Below are 21,179 nucleotides of genomic sequence, written 5' to 3'. Positions count from 1 at the left end.
AATAATAGTTATTAAGTAGCTTTTATAATAGTGGTTGTGTAAGAAAATGCTATTTCAATTTTGAAATCCACATTGGGATGTTTAGGGCTGAAAGAACACAAACAGAGGAGTGCTTTGGAATCCAGCTAAGAAGTCAGAGGGCATAATTATTATGATTGTGTTTAAGGTCAACACACCGCACTTTAGAAACACCAGAGTACGGAGCCTTACCTGAAGAACTTTGATCAAGAACTTTGGAATACGATGTGATTGCATTTACTGATGCAGGAAGACCCATCCCAATTGTGGTCAGCATCCAGATCAAAATGGGTATGCCACCAGGAACATCCTTCTGTTGACTTGCTTGGCCTTTCCACTTGACACTCAGTTGATTTTCCCTCGGGCCACTATTGCTGATTCCTCTGCTGACTAAGGGCCAGAGGCTCTCTATGATCCTCCCAAGTCTTCTGCACTGACTGGGACTGCTGAGGCACTAGGCCTGTGAACTAGCAACTGCTGGATTCTCAGCCTCTTTGTGTGATTCAGCTGTTGTTGATATTATAAGTGTGTGTCTGTGTCCGTGCATTCATGCCCATGTGTATATGTGTGCTCCTAAATACATAAGCACAGCCTTCTTAGTCTATAATGTTTCTTGTACACATGTGATTTCAAGGCTGGTCACTTGGCATTGCATAACCAATTAGGGGGTGTCTTCTCTAGGAAGATCGTCTTCCTCAGCTCTTCATGTTCCTCAGTTGCCTGTAATTCTTTGTTTAGGGTTGGGGCCCCATGAATCTTCCCTTTTAATGTCTGTTGGTGTTGTTCTTGTTTAGGAAGGCATGTTGTCGAGCCGTCATGGGTATAGCTTCCTTGGCATCTCTAGAAGCACTGTCTCACAGCAGACATCTGTTCCTCTGGCTCTTAACAGTTTTTCTGGCCCGTCTTCCACAATGTTTTCTGATCCATAGGTGAAGCAATTGTGATATAGATGTGTCAGTTTGGCTGAGCACCAGGTGGTCATCTCTTCTCTGCATTTTGATCAGTTGTGGTTTTCTGTAACATTTCCATCTTTTGCAAAGAGACAATTTTTGTTGAGGGGTGAGAAATATACTTATCTGTGGGTATAAGGATAAATATTTAAGATGTAGTTAGGAATTATGCTGCCTTAGTAAGTTGGTAGTTGTGGGCTCTCCTCCAAGATCCATGACCTTCCTAGCTCCAGGTAGTCTGACTAGAGAGCTGTTGGTTACCACCAAAGTATGACTGCCACTATTGCACACTTAGGTTTATTGTGCTCTGCTGGTTGACATTGTTGTTCAGAGGAATCATAGTTGGGTGGGACTACTGGTTGCTTGCCTGCCTTGAGAGCTTGCATGGAGCCTTCTGGTCCCATGGAAGCTAGTCCTCAGGAGGGGGCTTTTAGTTGAGAACGAACTTGGATCTTGTGTCTTTAGTGCATGGTGTCTTCAGCAATACCAACTGACCTTCAACCTCTGGAAGGAAACCAAGGGGAATAGCAATAGTCTCTGAAGTATCAGAAGTCTCTTGGACAAACCCAACCAACAACTCAATCAGAGACTTCTCATACCTGGTGCTGTAGTTTTTGTTAGTCTGTGGCTCTTGGGAATCATTGTCAGCTCAGATGAGAAAATTTCATGTGTGTACGTATATATAATATGTACACACATAGACTTATGTGCATTATAAGTATTTTGAGGTAGATAGTTAAGAGTGTGAATCCTTGTGACCTTTTTCAGACATCCTTATTGTTCTTTTACCCTCCACCCATCTTCTCTTTCTGTGTTGATCTCCCTTCTCCCTCCTAATTAATCCCCAGGCAACTTAGGAAAAGAAGGGTTTATATTGGCTTTACCATCCCAGAGAAATAAGAGCCTTCACCATCATGGAGGACAATAGGCAGCAGGCAGACTTGATGAGTGGAGCAGCATCTGAGAGCTTGCATCAGAAACAGAAAACAGCAATTAGAGAGAGGCAACTCGAAATGAGAAGAGGCTTTTGAAACATCAAAGTGACATCCTTCTCCCAGTGACATGCTTCGCCTAGCAAGTGCACACCTTCTAAACTTCCTCAAAAAAGCCAACATCCACCTTGAGATCAAGTAGTCAAGGGCTCAGACTATAGGTGATGCCCATTTTAAACCACCATCTCTCTATCCTACTTTTTTCCATTCCCCCCTTACCATTGCTTTTCCTCTGTATTTTATTAAAGAAAATTTTCCCAATAGTAACAAAAGAGAACAGAATGTCTCTTTTCAAAGTCAACTAGTATCAAGAATAAAGGCTAAAACTTAAGTGCTAAAGCATTTGAAAGAGATCACTTACTTAATATTTCAGAGAGCCTTTTCTCTGAAATATTAAGAGACAGGAAATTGTGGAGAAATGGAAAGAAAGTTAAAGAAAGCCTAAATAATCTACAAATACTTTACTCAACCAGGAAATGTTGTTTTATTACCGAGGCACCAGAAATACATACTTTTAAGTATGCATTAACTGTGAAATTGTAATAGCCTGAAACTTTTATATGAAAATAAAAGTCTTACTTAATTAAAGATTAATCGAATTGGGATGCACAAATGGCAAATCTGTGTAACTCAAGAACTCATGGACAGCAGGACTATAGTTAACGTGGAGTGATTCTGAATACTTGTGGCAATATGCTTTTTACAAAACACGGAGGAATTATTAAAGTGAATGACAGGACACTGAAATATTTTCTCATACACTCCTATTTGCATTCATAAAATTATTGTAACTGTTAATTTTCATATTTCACTGAGGATTAATTGATTTAGATGTGATTCCCTGTGAGTCTGTAAGGTGGTTAAGACAGAGCACATGTGCACTTCTGTGCTTAACTTTCAACGCAGTATGCATTCAAAATTTAACCAAGTGCTTAGTCTGTTACAGGCATGAAAATATTTTAATAATAAGATAGTATTTGAAGTTACTTGTTAAAAAAATTCTCTCTAAGATGCCATGATAATTAGGATTAGAAAATCATACCATTTTAAAATTATTTTTAAAAGTTTTGACAGTTTCTGATTTATATATCATGACATGTTCCCCTCATTATATGTTCCTCCCATCTTTTATTCCCCACCACTTCTATCAAACCCCTTTCTCTTGCCAAATCCTAGAACCACTACATTTATGCATGTGTATGTGTGTGCCAATCTGTGTATGTAGTCACAGCTGCTCTGCTCTCACGATCACATCTTCTGTGTCTTCAGGACTACAGTGATCATGCCATGTCCATAAGACAGCATTTTATAATGCTCCTGTACCTTCTGGTTTGTACAAGAGAATATCACAGAAATTATACCATTTTCTAAGTAGTAGATTGTCATATTTTAAGTCCATCATGTGGTGCATTGGGACGTGCTTTTCATGGCTGAATCACCACAGTCAAGATAGTGAGGTTTCTGTCACTCCTGATGCTTCTCTTTGACTTTGTCTTCTTGACTTTTTCTGATAATATCTATCTATCTATCTATCTATCTATCTATCTATCTATCTATCTATTATGTCAGAACATGCCACACAGTATATTTCTAATGTGAAAGCTCCCTGTGTGGTAATTATGTGTCAATTTGTTTTCTGTTGCTATTAGTTTCTATCATCTAGAGTTTTATATGAATGAACTTGTAGAGTACATAATTACTAGGATAAGCAAGCGGTGATTCACTTACGTTGTAGTATGTTACAACAGTTTTGTTTATTTGTTTTTCACTGCTGTATTCAATACTACTTAACTTGTTTTGTAAGCAAGGACTGAGCATATTCTCCTCCACAGTAGCCTGGTAAGGCAGCCCCACCAGGTAGAAGTGATTGAAAGCATGCAACAGAGTCCATGTCAGAAACAGCCCCTGCTCCACTTACAAAGGAACCCACAAGAAGACCAAGTTGACCATTGGATATATACGTGCGGGTATGTGAATTGTAGTAAACTTATCCTGTTCTATATGGCTAGTATCCGCTGATAAGTGAATACATACTATGTGTGTCTTTCTGGGTCTGGGTTACCTCACTCAGGATGGTCTTTTCCAGTTCCATCCATTTGTCTGCAAATGTCATGTTTTTCTTGTTTTTAATAGCTGAGTACTAGTCTATTGTGTAAATGTACCACATTTTCGTTATCCATTCTTTGGCTAAGGAACATCTGGATTGTTTCCAGTTTCTGGTTATTACAAATAAATTTGCTATGAACATAGTTGAGCAAATGTCTTTGCTGTATGGTGGAGCATCTTTTGTATATATGTGGTATAGCTGGGTCTTGAGGTAGTACTATTCCCAATTTTCTAGGGAAGTGTCAGATTGACTTCTAAAGTGGTTGTACAAGTTTGCACTCCCACCAGCAATGGAGGAGTGTCATCTTTTCTCTGCATCCTTGCCAACATGTGCTTTCACTTGAGATTTTGATCTTAGCCATTCTGACAGGTGTAAGATGGAATGTCAGAGTTGTTTTGATTTGCATTTCCCTGATGACTAGGGATGTTGAGCACTTCTTTAAGTGTTTCTCAGCCAGTTGATATTCCTCTGTTGAGAATTCTCTGTTTAGCTCTCTACCCCATTTTTTAAATTGGGATATTTGGATTGGTAGTGTTTAATTTCTTGAGTTCTTTGTATATTTTGATATTAGCTCTTTGCCAAATGCAGGATTAGTGGAGATCTTTTCCCAATCTGTAGGCTGCCATTTAGTTCTATTGACAGTGTCCTTTGGGATATGGCAAACTTTTGATCCTCTTGTATTTTATAGATTTTAATAGATTGTCTATATAAAGTTTAAATGGAATAGAATTTGTAGGAAAACGACATAATAATGCAAGTTTCCTTTGTCTTTTATGGGAATAGTGGAGATGGTAAATGAAGTAAATTATTTTGAGGCCCTTTCTTGTGAAGCAGGAGGAAGATGGAAATGGTCCCCGACTTTCTGTGGACAGGGACCATTAAAGATAACCTAGTATGCTCTGAGCGCTGATTGGAAAAGTCCAGTAGATTTAGAAATGTTGCTGATGTAGAAGAAAAGGAAGGATTACAAGAACAAATTTATAATGTAGTTGAGAGGGAACAAGATCTTGTGCACAGGGTTTCTATGTAGAAGCAAGTGTGTTTTACTCATTTTAACAGGAGGAGGACAGAACATTGGATACAAATAAAAAGACAGGGAGATCCAAGATGGCGGTACTAACACACATCTTTCTTGATCAGCAGTGACTATTCAGCAACCTAAGGTCCAATCCAAGAACCACAAAACACCAGTAATGGTGACCAACAAGTGAGAGGGGCTCAAACTATGTGGAGCACCGTTGGGTTTGGCTTCTGGCCACCCAGACAAACCACAGAAAAAGTCCCAAGTCCTCATAGAAATGGGTACAGAGTCACTGAAGGCTAGCACCACATGCTTAGCTGGTGGGCAGCTTCTGAAACCCTAGAGCACATAGTGAGCCTTGGCTCGCAAAAACGACAGTGTCTGTGGGTTCTAGCACCGAGCAGGCACCAGAGTCAGGAACAAAAGTGGATCTGACCTCAAGTCACCCAGAAAGGCACAGAAAGCTTTGGGGGTAGCGGTGGGGGTCCAAGCAGCATCACATGTGCGGCTGCCAGATAGCTCTTGAACTCGCCAGGGTGCAGAATTCACCTTCTTCTCAGCACTTCATGGAACTTTCTCCAAAATCGACCATATACTTGGTCACAAAGGAAACCTCAAGAGATATGAGAAAATCGAAATAATCCCTTGCATTTTATCAGAATACCATGGATTAAAGATGAAACTCAATAACAACATAAACAACAGAAAGCCTAAAAATTCATGGAAACTGTAAAACTCCCTACTTAATGATATCTGGGTAAGGAACAAAATGTCCTAGAATTCAATGAAACTGAAGGCACAATATACCCAAACTTATGGGACACAATGAAAACAGTGCTAAGAGGAGAGTTCATAGCACTAAGTGTCTTTATAAAGAAATTAGAGAGATCCTATACTAGCAAACTAACAGCACATCTGAAAGCTCTAGAACAAAAAGACTCACCAAAGAAGAGTAGACAGGTGAATATCGTCAAACTCAGGGCTGAAATCAATAAATTAGAAACAAAGAGAACAAACTCAAAGAATCAACAAAAACAAGAGCCAGTTCTTTGATAAAATCAGCAAGATAGACAAACCTTTAGCCAAACTAACTAAAAGGCAGAGGGAGCGTATTCAAATCAAGAACATCAGAAATGAAAAGGGAGACATTAACAACAGACAATGAGGAAATCCGAAGAATCATTAGGTTGTACTTCAAAAGCCTATATGCTACAAAATTTGAAAACCTAAATGAAATGGACAATTTTCTGGGTAGAAACTAACTACCAAAATTGAATCAAGATGAAGTAAAAAAAAAAAAAAAATTTTAAATAGTCCTATATCTCCTAAGGAAATCGAGGCAATCATCAAAAATCTCTTAACTAAAAGAAGACCAGGGCCTGATAGAGTGATTGCAGAATTCTACCAGACCTTCAAAGAAGAGCTGGTACTAATTCTTTTTAAACAATTCCACAAAATAGAAACAGAAGGAACATTACCAAACTCATTCTATGAGGCCACGGTCACCTTGATACCTAAACCACAGAAAAACTCTACAAAGAAAGAGAATTTCAGACCAATTTCTCTTATGAACATTGACACAAAAATATTCGACAAAATACTCGTAAACTGAATCCAGGAACACATAAAAATATCATTCATTATGACGAGTGGGCTTCATTCCAGGCATGCAGGGGTGGTTCAATATATGGAAATTCATCATATAAGCAAATCGAAAGAAAAAAACTCACATGATCATGTCCTTAGATGCTGAAAAAGCATTCAGAATTTTAGACTCACCAAGATAGGAAAGATGCTTTCTTCAAATTTGCCAAATACAAATATCCAAAACACTATGAATGTAACATTTATATAATTCCTGATTGTTTTATGGTTTTTCTTGCTATATGTAGTTTATTTTATTTATGTGAAATAATATAAATGTATATATGTAAAAAAAGAAGTACAATTTTAAAAATATGGCAAAAAAAACCTTAAAAAAAATCAAATAAGAAAGACAGATTTGGTGGCAGGAATGTTGCTGGAGTTATTAAGGTAAAAGCCTGAGTCCTGAAAGCCTTAACAATTTATTTTCAGCCATTTGTCTTCAATAGGCCCATGAAAGAGATAAGTACTGGTGGAAAGTAGAGAAAGAAGTAATGTGACCACATTGGTAGAAAGAAAAGAGTGAGATGTCTAGTGACCACATCCTCGCGAATCCATTTTCTGGGTCATGACATGAAATTTAAGTTTAAACAGAAGGCAAGAGGCATGCAGAACTAAGCAGTCCTGGTCAAGGTGTGGTCCAGACCATCACTGATGTATCATTATCTCAGCTCTATGCTTTACAGCAAGGATCTGAGAAGTTGTCAGAACTCCATGAAATCTCTTCCTTAGAGACAAGCTCGTCCTTTGGCAATCAGCAGGCTCCAACAAATGAGATTTCTAGGGAAATTACAATTTCTTGTTGACCACCGGTTTCATAGTTTGACAAGCAAAAGGAAGGTCATAAGTGCCTCTCCTCGTTCTTTGTCTTTTGTGTAGCTCAGAAACAAAATCGTCATTGAGCCGGAGGAATGTTGAGGGATTGCTGTAGGTCTGAGGAAGGAGGAGAAAGCATCCTGTGTTCGGCAGTGGAAGCTATTGAGCAAGGAGACGAATTTGGCTGGCAGGGTAGCACAGTGGGCATATTCGAGGTTTTTGTTATTATAACAAGACAGTAGTGATTATCTGTGCTTTCTCCTCCCTGCCTTCTATCCTTGGACGCAGGTGCAAGGTAAAGCATTGGATTTAGCATGGGATGGGTTTTGATATGTGAAACAAAGGTAAGATTATACACAAGAACAGATGGGCAATTTCTGAGGCAATGTGTAAGACACTATGGACTTAACAATCTTAAGTTTACTTAGGGTTACGATGGAATAAGCAGCAGGCGATAGTATGCAGAGTGGAGCTACAAAGCTCTGTGGCTTCTAAGGCAGTTTCTGATTTCACAGTCATTCTACAATTGACATGTGCATAAGACATGCAGTGTCATTATAGCCATAAACTCAGGGCTTCTGTGACTTTATACATGACAGGTCAGGAGAAGTTTCTGCTGGATTCTCCTTCATCAAGTTGGTATATATAGACCAGACCTCCGACGATGTTCCGCGTTAAAGTTGCAAGGGGCCTCAACCGCTAGCCCAATCCTCAGGTGTCCCTCCACTAGAAGAGAGCTCACAGAGCCAGGTGTTAATCCTTTGCTTTCGAAAAAGAAATGGTGGTGCAATTGAAAGAAACACCTCAAAAGGATAAATGACATGGTTGTTTCTGTGTAACCGTGCCCAATAACAGACCTTTAGGTCTCTTCAAACACAACTTTCCAATGTGGAAGCAATTTCGTGAAGCTTTTCAGTTTACAGAACAAAGAAAGTAACAAATTAAGGCAGAGTTAAATAGATTGGATGATATAATAGAAAGGAGGTTACAGTAAGATGGGGAAAGCTTTTCAATAAGTTATCAGGTGCTATTTGATAGCATGCATAGCTTTTGGGCTTGTGGAAGCTACATTTTCCTTTATCTGTTAGCCATGGGATGTTATTCCTGACACAAAGGTGAGTAAAGAATGGCTGCTAGGGTTGGGGCTAGAACTAGCCTAAGGTAAGGAAATTAGAATCTGCACCTGCAACATTCCACTCTCTGGACGTGAGGAATATCCTGGATGGTCAATGGACTTGGGCAGCAATAAGGTCAAAGAAATGATGGGTTTGGACTAACTCTGCAAGTGTTTAAACACAGAAGGAGATTGACGTGCTTGGAATTTACATTACGGCAGTGGTACAGGCTGTTGCCAGTACCTAGCTAGGGTAGTAAGTGACTGAGAGGCAGTGGTCACAAGAATCCCACAAGTGGGCATGTTGAGGGCTGATATTGGAAGGGTCATCTATTGGCTATTACACAATATCGATTGACATAGGATAAGATGTTTAATTTGGGGGCTTCTCAGATTTGAGTGTCATCTCTAAAAACCACCCACAATGGCTTCTAATGCTATTACCTCGATGGGACACAGTAGAGGATTTCTTGAAGTTCTCAGCTTCAGGTTCCTATTTTGCTTTATTTTTTTCTTCTTGTTGAAGTCTACCCTGACTTATTCACTTATTTATTCTAGTACTGCTGCTTTAGTTTTACAGTATTTAAGTCTGTTGTCATCTATCTTCTCTCATCTTCTTTTTTTATTTTCCTGAGTCAGAAGTATATAAAATATTTTCTCATGGGAATAGTACATCGCCCCATAGATGATTATCCTCTCTTAGGTCTCAGGCTGTCCAAATATGCAAAAATGAGCACAAGTTGGCCTATAGAATTTCTGATGGTTTACTAAAAGCCAGAATTCTTTAGGAACTTGTGAAATGAGGTCTCTTCTGCCAAAAGGAGCCATTTCCCTCTGTTCTGGAAGAAGATACATATGGTTTCCCACTGACATGTATCTGTGGCTGCATATTGGCCGTGTTGGCCTCTAGGCTCCATCAGTCTCTATCCACAAGTACTTCCCAGGCATTTTAAAGTGTGCGTTAGTGTCCCATCCCTCTCACCTCTTCTGCTACGTTCCCTCCATCCCATGATTCCTTGCCCTCAGCGACTCATCCTTCTCATAACCCAGCATTTGCTCTCCCACTATGTCCCATTCTCTGTTCCTCAGGTTTTGTTTGTTTGTTTATTTGTCTTTGTTTTCTTCACTGTTCTCTCCTCTCTCCTGCTCTCTACCTTTCCTAGCCCTGGCCATGTTCAATCTACTTCTTTTCTCTACTCTGTACTCTTCTAGATTCTTCTGACTGTTCTCTCTCTCACATCTACACTAAAAACCTTAATCACATCCCAGAGCAGTCATGTTGGCAGTTTCTATACTTTGCCTCCTTGTAGACACCTCAACAACAGGACCAGATAATTAATAAGGCATTTAGTTCCGCATTGTTCCATGTTTTATTTCTCTCTTTGGTGCTTTAGCTGTAGTTTTACAATTAAACACTTAAGAATGATATATTTTAATCTTTAATGTTCTCTGTACAGATATTTTCCAACTGGCATAGAGGTGTTTTGTAGCTACACACTGTAACAGAGAAAATATTAAAATTTCAATGTTATCATTGAGGCCCCGTTCATAAATGAGTCAGGAGTAGAAATGAAAGTGGAAGCAGACATCCATGGACACTTTTGGTCCTGCTGGAGGTACGTCATTTCTCTTAGAGGTACTTGTGAATCGCTGGGATACAGGCTTGATGGTGCTCATGAATGCACGTTCTTAAAAGGCTTTCCTGTTGTTCCTCAGATGTCTTCACACCATAAAATTAGTTAGAACTACCCACATGGTTTGGTTTTTATAGTCTGTATTGATTAATATTTATTATGTTAGAAAAGTATATTTGCTATGGTAATTAATTATGCTCTATAAATAATGGTCTATGGAAAATAACCATGTTTTCCTAAACAAAATATGAGAATCATGTCACTCTGTTACATTTTTAGCAAGTCTCCTTGAGAATAGTGTTACCAAATCACACTTGTTGTTTCATACCTGCTTCTTCATTCAGCCTGGTAATAATTCATACTTCACACTGCCTCAGGAAAACTCCACTGTGGGTTCCTCAGAATATGAGAGTGACAAAAGAAGGTCTTAGTGTCATTTGGGAAAAAAATGTTTTACCTTCCACATCTCATGGAGGTGGGTCCCCTGTTCTCATCCTCTCCTAGGAAGCAGTCCTTGGCTTCTGGTGCTGTTGATTGGTGGTCATGATTGCAGAGAAGACTAGAGTGAATTTTCCAGGGGAAGACCCGGGAGTGGGGATGTTCTCTTAATGAATCTGCTTCCATTCTGATCCCCGTTTAAAACAGGTGGTCTTTAAAAGAGTGGACAGATCTCAGTGCTTCAGCTCTATGGAGAATAAAGAGGTAAATGGCACCTTGGTTAGATTTATCAGGCATGTGGCCTTTTAGACATGAAATAAAGGCAAGAATGTCCCCTGGTGAACTACAGTGTTAAGGAAACAAGTTGTATGTCCGTCCTACCAAGTAGGACTTTCATGAGAAATTGTGTTAGCATGTAGGTTGAGACAGAAAAGCCAATCTGTAACAAAAGGCAATCATGATTTTTTTCCCATTCTGAATACAGTCCTCAGTTAGAAAAGATAACAGTGTCAGAGGTCAGATAATCAGAGAATGCATGATATGTTCATGGGTCTTCCTTGCCCAGAGTCAAGAGGCTCTTGAACTACTCAGCTACTCATTGTAAAGGCAATATCTTGTCACTGTTTCTCAAGGAGGAAAAAAAATCAGCACCACAAAATTATTCTTTGAAGAAAACTGTAGATCACAAATGCTCACAGCTATTGGTATTTGAGCTGTGCGTGATCAAACCCCTCTCAGTTCTGAATTCCCTGGGTCTTGGGATGATGGTTTTTCACTTCTCTCCTCTTTCTACTTTCATCATTCTGCTTGTGATGCTTTTCCCGTGTTCAATTTTCTAGAAATATGAAAATAAGAACAACCAAGGATCCAGGGTACCCATTGCTTATTCTGGTCAGTGTGCCATGGAAGCCAAAGCTATGAGGAACAAATGGTGATGGAAAAGACCATCCAAGAGAAGCTCTCTGCACAGGATGAAACTCTAGACAAAACTGTGATGTTGGGGAGAAATAGTGGAGAGAGACAAAACAATAGATCATCCAAAGGGTGCAGAAAACGTGATAAACATACCGCCTGGAAAAGGAAGAAAGAGTGAAGCTGAGCAAACCAAGGACTGTGGGAAGGGAATCTTTACACACATATATATTCCCACTATACTTTATCCACAGGAGTTTTTAAAACCGTAGATTTCAAATGACTACATAATAAACCACATGAAGAATGAAGGAGCAGTAGCTCTGGAAGGAGATCTAGAAAAAAAATCAAGGAACTGGTAAGGCAAATCTTTTAGGGACCAGACATTTAAGTGTGAATATTAAGTATGAACAAACAACAAATAGGAGATGAGGGAACAAGTATGACATTGTTGCCACCAAAGAGAGAAACAAGTAACAGCGGAGACACAAAGCAGATCTCAGCAGGCCACAAAGGCAGGTTCCTGTGTGCTTACTCTAATTTATTATTATTATTTTTAATTTTATGTACATTGGTATTTTTGCCTGTATCTGTGAGGGTGTCAGATCCCCTGGAACTGGAGTTACAGACAGCTGTGAGCTGCCATGTGGGTGCTGGGAGTTGAACCCAGTTCCTCTGAAAGAGCAGCCAGTGCTCTTAACCACTGAGCCATCTCTCCTGCCCTGTGTGCTTATTCTAATAGAATAAGGGGAAATGTGGTCGGTCTAGCAGGAGGTGATGCTTCTTCATGAGATTTGTTGAAACATACACACACCACTTTCTGTTACTGGTCCTTGGACTGAAGAAGTGTCTAAGCATGTCATCTCTTATCTCTGAAGAGTATAAATCATCAAATGAATGTAAAGACAGAGCCTATCTGAGAACCACTCTACCTTGGTCTCAGTACTGCCTTTACGTTTCCATCCTTCGTTGTTTAATGTTATGAAGTCAAGGTAATCCCTAATCCAAGAAGCTGAGAGTTAGAGTGGGGCCAACGGTGGAGCCTGTTTTGGTCTGGCTCACGCCACCTAGTATATAAGATGGTCTATGTTGGGAGCTTAGTGTCTCCTTGCACCTTGATGAAGGAAGTAGCCAAGAGCGTCCACAAGGCATGATGTTATGGAAACTGGCAAAAGAGGAATGGTAGTCAAGGTAAGTTCTCCACTTAAGGGATTTCCTTTCCTAAGCTCTATTGCAGGGGTGGAGGTAGACAGCTGCCCTCCTACTCTTTCCCATTTGTCTCCCACTCTTCAAGTCTTAGAAATGCTTGCCACTCACTCCTGTAAGTGATGGAGAAATACCTTTGTGAGACATTCTAGAATTATAAACTTCCCGCAGTCAGAATTAGACAATCCCCACAAACGAGTCCTTAAGTTCTCAGCTTGTTTTTATTGTTTCACAAGTACCCTGCGCTGTTTGCTCCATCCCCAGCACTGAGAGAGTGCTTGGCATAAATATTTGTAGAAGAAGTCAGTGCCTCATGTCAGGGAGCCATTATTTTAAGTGTTAGCCGACTCTGGTTTCACTGAAGTTCCATCTTTGGATCCAAACAACTTTAAATCAGAGCTTCTTTGTTTACTTTTTTGAGCCGCTTCTACGAACCGGAAATGACGGTTATGCCTCCCTGGATTTTCATCAGGAGATAATGAGTTAAGGCAAGGTCTGGCAGTGCCTGGCTCAGGCCATCTTTCAGGCTGACCCACAGTAATTATGGCCGATACCAGACAGATAGGTTATGAGCAAACAATGGTGTCCTGCAGCCGGTCGCAAACATCAAAACGTGGGAAAGGAGCTTCAAAGGTCTCAGCCTCATACTACAGCCTGGGCCCCATCCCCCACTCTTGACCCTGTCAGGAGACACTTAGGAAGCTAAGGGACAGTGAACATCCAGAGAGGTAGCCACCAGAGGGAAGCGGCTGCTAGGGGCCCACAGGCATCCTCATCAAGCTGGCTCCAAGCAAAACAGGGCACCTCGTGCTGCTGCTGGAGCCCAGAGATTGCAAGGCTACTCCAGGCTCAGCGCCGGGTCCCCAGAATCCCAGGATCTGGACTGATGCTCAGCTCGCCAGCCGCCAGCGGCTCAGCAACTCGGCCCGCCCACCATTCTTCCTGTCTGCCTGGAGTCTGTCTGCAGAGCGTCCCCAGAGCCCACTACGCCTCCCCCTCCCCGCCCCTGCAGCCCGCAGGTTTCTGACGTTTGTTCTCAGTCCCTGCAGGTCCCACCATGGCTTAGCAGATGGTCCCGACCGTCTCAGCTACCATACACCATTCCAGCAAAGTCCTGTTTTGGGGTGACTGCAGAAGGACCCCCGCTGCCCTGGTGTTCCAGTTTTTGCATCTCAGGACATAGGCTTGAGCGCAGACCGACAATTATAATGGTGTTTAGTGGGACCTTCCTGTTGTCAGTTCTTAAGACCTGTGGCATGGGTCCTTCTTCTTGGGGATGTGTGTGTGTGTGTGTGTGTGTGTGTGTGTGTGTGTGTTGTGTATATATTGTGTGTATTAACCATCCATTTTATTTTTACCACTTATCAAGTTTAATATTAGTTCTGAGTCTTAAAAACAATTCTTATTTTGTAACACAAAACCTTGTGGGGTTTTTTTAAGTTAAAGAAAATACAGTAATTAATAAGCTCCAGTTGAAAAGGTGAACAAATAGAACCATTAACTTACAAAATTACTAAATAAATGGTGCCGTTTGTGACTTGGGATTTTCAGAGCAAGTCTGCACTATCTGTAGAATTGTCTTCAATGGGTTAGAAAGCTACTTAGCTTTTTCATGTCTTATTTGTAGATGGCCCACAATACACCAGTAATCTGTCCTACAGTGTATAGGATCAAATAATTTTATTTAAATAGGGGAAAAGTAAAAGTGTTTGCCATTATGATACCTCAGTTTGGATGAGCTGGAAGTAAATCTTTTCCTAACCTTTTGGAAGATGAAAAGTTTAGTGACTACTATTTACACACTTTGAATATTTTATATTTGAGTGGTCATCAGAGTTTACACACATGATTGTATATCCATTCACAAGCAACAAATATCAGGGCATCTGTGGTAAGTAATGGCTGATATTTTAAGCTTTTCTTTAGGATGACTTTATATAAAACTATGGAATTTACCGCATATCATCAAAAGGTCATTTAGAAGTTTTGAAAATAAAATCACAAGTGATAGTTTAAGAGAAGTCCACGAATGAATTATAATTTTAAAAGTTTATTCAGTAAAAGCACTGAATTGTCACATGAAATAGTTAATTTTTTGTTTTAAAATATATTTCTTGAGCATTAAAAAATTCTCATGTTTTCATTTTTTTATATACCTTTAGCAGAACGTTACAGCTAACGTTTTATCTTTGGTGAATAGTTGTTTGTCTCACTTTATTTACTTGGTATTGGATATTTGTCAATGTCATTTCATATCTACAGAAAATTCTTACGCTCTATGAAGGTAGTGAGTGTGTGTGCGTGTCTGCCGGAGGTCACATGACAGTCTCATCCTATTTGGTGGAGCAGCTTGACTTTTTCCCCCCTTTGCTTTTGGTGATGGTTGTGAGTGCAGAAGTTGATTGACAGATGCATGCCAGAAACCCCCATTCTCTTTTTCAAAGACAACATATGATGGATTGCGATCTCCCAGCGCAGCAGGACACGGGGACCATGCAAGCTGTAATTGGTCAGGTATGGAGTCAGCCATTTCTCAACTCCCCTTTTTCCACAAGGGTCTCACCATATGATTCACATAATTCATATTTACTGTACCATCTTTCTATCTGTGTCTTCAGCTACCTGCCAGCGTAGTGCTGAAAGTGCGAAAGGCAAAAGGCGCCCATTAAATCTGGCTAGGACAGCTCAGCTGGAAACTTCAGTGTGCTGATCTTAAACAGAAACCAAAACAAAACCACCACCAAGAAATTCAAAAAGCATATCAAATTTATGACTTGGGCTGAATATGTAAAACTTTCATTTTAAGAATTTATTTTTCTTCTCCCTAGATTGTGATCTCTGAAAGAAATAAAGTATGAGAAGAAAATAAAGTGCCATGCTTCTCAGGCAGTAGTTACAATATTTTATTGTGCTATTCAATATTTTTATTTGGATTGTATTCTTGTCTCTCCCTCTCTCTATACGGAAAATATAAGTACACAAATACAAGTGCCTTTACTCCCAGCCCCGGTGGTGTGTGACTGAGCCTGGTAAATGTAGTAGTAGCCTTCGCCTGCCTCCTCTGCTGCAGAGGGGCAGGCTGCAAATTAAACACCGCCACAATCTGAAAGGTCCAGGTGGCCTGCTCGCGCTTCCTAATGCAATCCAGCACTCGGGCTTTAATAAACAGCTCTATTTAGTTCCTCCTCTCCGTATCCAGGGAGGTGAACTGGTCTGGGGCCGCTGTGATGAAATGCCACAAGATTATCTCTCAGAGGCCTCACAAGCTGAATTTTAGAGCTTTGCTGTTCTGCCGTCTTTGTCTTCCAAATGGGTCAGTGAGTCCTGGTCTCTCTGTCTGGTGCTTTCTGTTAAATCGGTACTTTATGTTTGTGTTTAAATGTTCGCGTTGTAAGCTAAAAGAGCGGGAGGAAAGGATCGCTGTCTTTTCATTTGCCTTCTGATAAGTGAAGGGCGGAAAGGATTGACAGTGCCCTGCTGGAGGGAGGGTGATCTTTTCTGAGATGGGGGTGGGGTGTGCAGGGGGGAAGGAAAGGAATTTATACAGTTTTTCTTTAAAATGTGCTTTTTGCTAAAATTTTCTCTATGTTCTCTATGCTTGCTTAAGAATTGTGAACTTGTAAATCAGAATGTGGTTACGAATATTTATGAACTCTAAAAAGTTTTGAGGTTTTTGCACACTTTCCTGTCTAGGCAAGCTGGCAAGGTGAAGACATAAATTGTGTTGGCTGTATGTTAATTGCATGATAGTCACATACCTTCTCACTCTGTTTTCAACAAAATTATAGCAAAGTACTTCATGGGGCTGAAGGCATATGGCTTATTAATACAAGCAAGACTCATAACACATTTCTAGATGGAAAACATCAGACATATAATGCCATATTTCCACAAGCTCACACTACTTTAGAAGAAGTACATGTTTGTTTCAACAGAAATAAACATTATTTCAAACTTTTAAGTTGTTTTTTTGTTCTGTTGGCATATTATAAAGTGAAGGCTGTGCTCATATATTTGTCAGGAGAAAATATGCAACTGATTATATATACTGCCAATACCTGCTGTATTGCAAGTGTTTGTTGACAGAAAAGTGTATTAATTGGAAGCAAAATAATTTTGTAATGGAGAGTTAAGCAAATGTCTGTTAAAGTCGGGTTTTGTATATGATTATAACTTGAACTCATGACATCTGATGTGTCCTGTTTAGTAAAAACTTTTAATCAATTGCAAGCTCTAATTCTCCAGAAGTGGCTATGGCGTTTACTGTTGGGCAATATATTGCCCTGATTTCCGTCTGTATATGTTTCTGGTGAGGAAAGTCAAAAGGAACACTTTTAGTTTGTTATTTAAATTTTTTATTGGAAATCAATTATAAATGCTTATACTTCTAAAAGGCTCCATTAGGTACTGTTAAAGATGAATCAGGGTACATTTTACAGATACAAGACTTCTGCTTTGTCAAGATTTAAGTACTTGTTTTTATTTCTCAGCTTTGCTATGTGTCCCCCAGGAACCCTCTAAGGTCAATGTCCAGAAACTGCAAGTGCAAAGGACTTGTTATAGATACTTCATAAACAGTGGCATCCAAATAGCTGCATTTTCTGGCATTATTTTCATAAATTATTTGCTTAATAATTTTATCCTTATTGCTAATATGGACGTTGTAGAAGCAATTATTCTGAAGATTTAAAAAAAAAAATGGTAGTGCTCAAAGGCACACCCTTTTTTAAGAATTTGAAATGGAAGCAGTAAACACCTAAAGGAAGGGGGAAATACCATATGGTCTTTGATGTATATGTCATGAAAGTCTAAATCTGAGCTATGTTTATAAAGACAAAAACAGAAGTGATGAACACTTAAAGTTGGTTCATTTTACCTATTATAGCACAGATAAGAACATTTTTCCCAATGATTACTTGAAACAATAAGGAAAGGAAAAAGAAGAGCAGATCCTAAGGTGCAGTCCCTCATACGCAGCAAAGGATGCTTTGTTTTCAAGTCCTTGGCTAAATACCCTGCAATACCTACTCAGCAGGTGTGGACACCCCGCCTGACCTGACCCTGCCAGTGTTTGCTTCCTCTGTTTGGAATGCATGTTGATGCATTTCTTCCGTCTCCCTCCTGTTCTGATTTTTGTTCATAAATGGCTTTGGGAGGGAAAAACAGATAAGCAGTTGTGAGCTACATTTTCCCACTCAAAATACTCAGTGGTCCCATGTAATGTGGTCAGTTTTGGCTTTCTTCTTCCATTCAGCTCGAGGATGGAATGTCAATGGTCCCTTCCACTGGAGGGACTACAGGCCCCGCATTCCTGGCCATGATCGGCAAGGGAGAGTTCTGGGTTTGCACAGCAGATATTGCTCATATGTGCCTCTCCCCCAGGATTTTCCCACCCTCAAGCAAGCAATTAAGCAGTCTAGACTTGGAACAGCAAGCATGCTGCCTGGTATATCAGGAAACTTGATTCATTTATACAATTTTTAGAAATCAAATCAGATTTTTGGTAGTAATTGTCTGCAATAAGTTCCCTAAACCCTTGTTCCAAAGGCTGGATTGTTATCTTTTGGATGATTTCACATAAATTTAAGCTCACCAGTTAAGGAGACTTTGACACGTGGGTTTAAAATAAAGGCTTAAATTTCTGCCTCTTGTTTGTAGGCCTATGATTATGAGTGACAGATTAGTGCATGGGAATTTCAGACTGTTTTTACTGTCTTGTTGTTTCCTGCTCATCTCACGAAGACTGATCACAATACTCTTTCTGGCACTTTGGTCCCCAGAGAAACTGGCAGATCTACCATCCTGACGTGCAGCTCTGAGGGTCTCTGGGCGGCACAAGTCTGTAGGCTATTTTGCAAATATCACTGATAGATGATGTTAAATTAGGTACTAAAAACGACAAATAAGGCAAATTAGATTTTTTTAAAAGTGTTTTTTAAGCATATCTGAGAGTTTGCCAGTAATGGGAGTAAAACAACTGAGTCACGGGTGCAGTTTCAGAGGACACTGCTGGAGTGTAGAGGAAGTAGAGCACCAGCAGTGCGGTGTTCTCACAACATTGGAAGGGTAGTCAAAAGCATTTGCAATTTTCCTTCTCTAGAAAACAGATCTTTTTGCAAGTAGACTTCTGCAGTTCTCAGCATTTCACAGCTGTACATTAGAAGCCCATGAAAATGGCTCAGTGAGGCTGTTCTCACCCTGTGTCCTGCACTTGACTTGTGGCAGTATCTTAAAATGCCTCGTCTCTCACTTTTATACTTTTGTGTTAAGACATGTAAAAAAAAATCCATCCTTTACCATCAAAGCAATGAAAAGATAGAGTTATTCACATCTTCTCTTGTTCCTGAAAACAGTCAGTGTTTTCTAAGAATTATCTGCTTACCTAAAACACATCCCAGGTGAAGTGAGGTGGAATTTGCCTAGAGAGAAGATCCTAGGAGCAAGTAAATTGTGCACAGGTTGTTCATCAGTCGGCTCAGAAAAACTTCCACGTCAAATACATGCAAATTACACATGGAGACTTACCCAACTCTCTCTTACACGTGCCAAATATGACTCCCCTTGCTTAAGGAACAGTCATGCAGACCTGAATGACTTTCACTTCGGTAAATGTATACATTTCAGGGATGTGAAATTACTATTGTTTGAACTTAATTGAGAATATACTTCCCTTGAAGCTATGTACAAGTTAGTGAACTATAATTCTTCTGGTGCAGAACGGTGCTACAGTCACTAATATTGAGCTTGAGCTATGTCCTTCTTTCTGATGTCAGACACTTCATTACATAGAAATTTAAAGGTCAGTCTAATGTTGCTTAGGTGATTCTTGTCTGGCATTCTTAATTTTTATTGCCCTTTGAGTGTTTTAAAAATCAACGTGGGCATGTAAATTGTAAAGCTATCTTGTCAGTGCAGTGATAATATGTGACTAAGTGTGTGAAAGGAAGTTTGTCTGTGGTGAGCGAGTGCTGGCTGGAGGTTGTCCACTGACTTGCCTTGCTGTGCACACTACACATTACCACACAGTTTAAAGCGTCTTTCTCCTTTCTGTTTGTTTGTTTGTTTGTTTGTTTTTTATCAAAATTAGCTCTGAACTTAACAGCAATTGCAGAACAACCTCTCTTTCTAACGGCATTATGCTTTTTAAACTCTTCCTTCTTCATAACATTTGATCAAGCAGAGAGTAAAGTCGGAAATAAAACGCAAAGATGAAAGGATACACAGAACAATGTGGAGAAAGGTAAATAGTGACCATAATTGAACATTAATTGAAAATATTAATTGTACTGTGTTTAAATTAATTTGTAAACAACTGTATAGAAACCCCAGCCAGAATTTGCGTTGTTCTCTTTCTCTTCCGTCTCTCCCGTCCTCTCACTCCCATTCCTCCTTTTCCTTTTTTCTTTCCTTCCTCTTTTTTTTTTTTTTTATTTTTTATAGGTTTAATGTGCTCCAGTGAAATACATGGCCAGCTCAGGTCTTGCTTTCCAAGCACATGAAAGTAGCTCTATTGAGCCACACTGCCTTGAGCTTTTCTGAGATTAGACTCAAGATTTGTATCAGTTTTTCTCTTTACAATCTCTGCTGAGTATCACTCTGAGGAAGGTATTTCAAGGAAGGCACCGGCGTCATCTTTCAGGAAGGATTCATTTCTCATTCCCCATTTTCTTATTCTTCCAATCCCACACTGAGACTCAGTGATGGAGAAATTGCTTAGTTTTCACTGGATCTTTTCATTTCCTGGGTTCCCATAAGCTCATATTAATTTTGTTTATATTATGCATAAATGTTATTGTTATTTCTGAGCTGACATTTTGTAAATAAAACACACATATAAACAAAAAATGAAAGCATCTCTGATTATTTGTATTAAAGTAACATTTTTAGACCTTCTTTAGATAGGAAGATGCTTTATTCTTCTACCCAGCTGGTCTTTAGAAAACACCTTTTGTTTTATCACTAGTTTTAAACTCCCCATGACAGAAAAGGCTCTTTCTTCACCAGACAGGTTAGCTGTTGACATTGGGTTCTGATTTTAGTGAATTGCAACACCACTTTTTAAATCAAAGGGTGATGATGATGATGATGATGATGATGATGATGATGTGTGTGTGTGTGTGTGTGTGTGTGTGTGTGTGTGTGTGTGTGTGTGTAGAATTAACAGAATAATATAAATTTCACCTATTTTGAGGGGTAGGTTGATCTTGGATGAAGAAGGGCCTATGTAATCACCAACTTCGCATTCCTGGGGTCAAGGATGCAGACGAATATTCAAACACCTTAACTGAGAAGGACAACTGACCCCGGCACCTTGCTCTAGCATGCCA

This window comes from Acomys russatus, chromosome 3, assembly GCF_903995435.1.
Source record: "Acomys russatus chromosome 3, mAcoRus1.1, whole genome shotgun sequence".
NCBI lineage: Eukaryota > Metazoa > Chordata > Mammalia > Rodentia > Muridae > Acomys > Acomys russatus.
The sequence above is the reverse complement of the archived record's forward strand: the minus strand, read 5'-3'. Positions refer to the sequence as shown.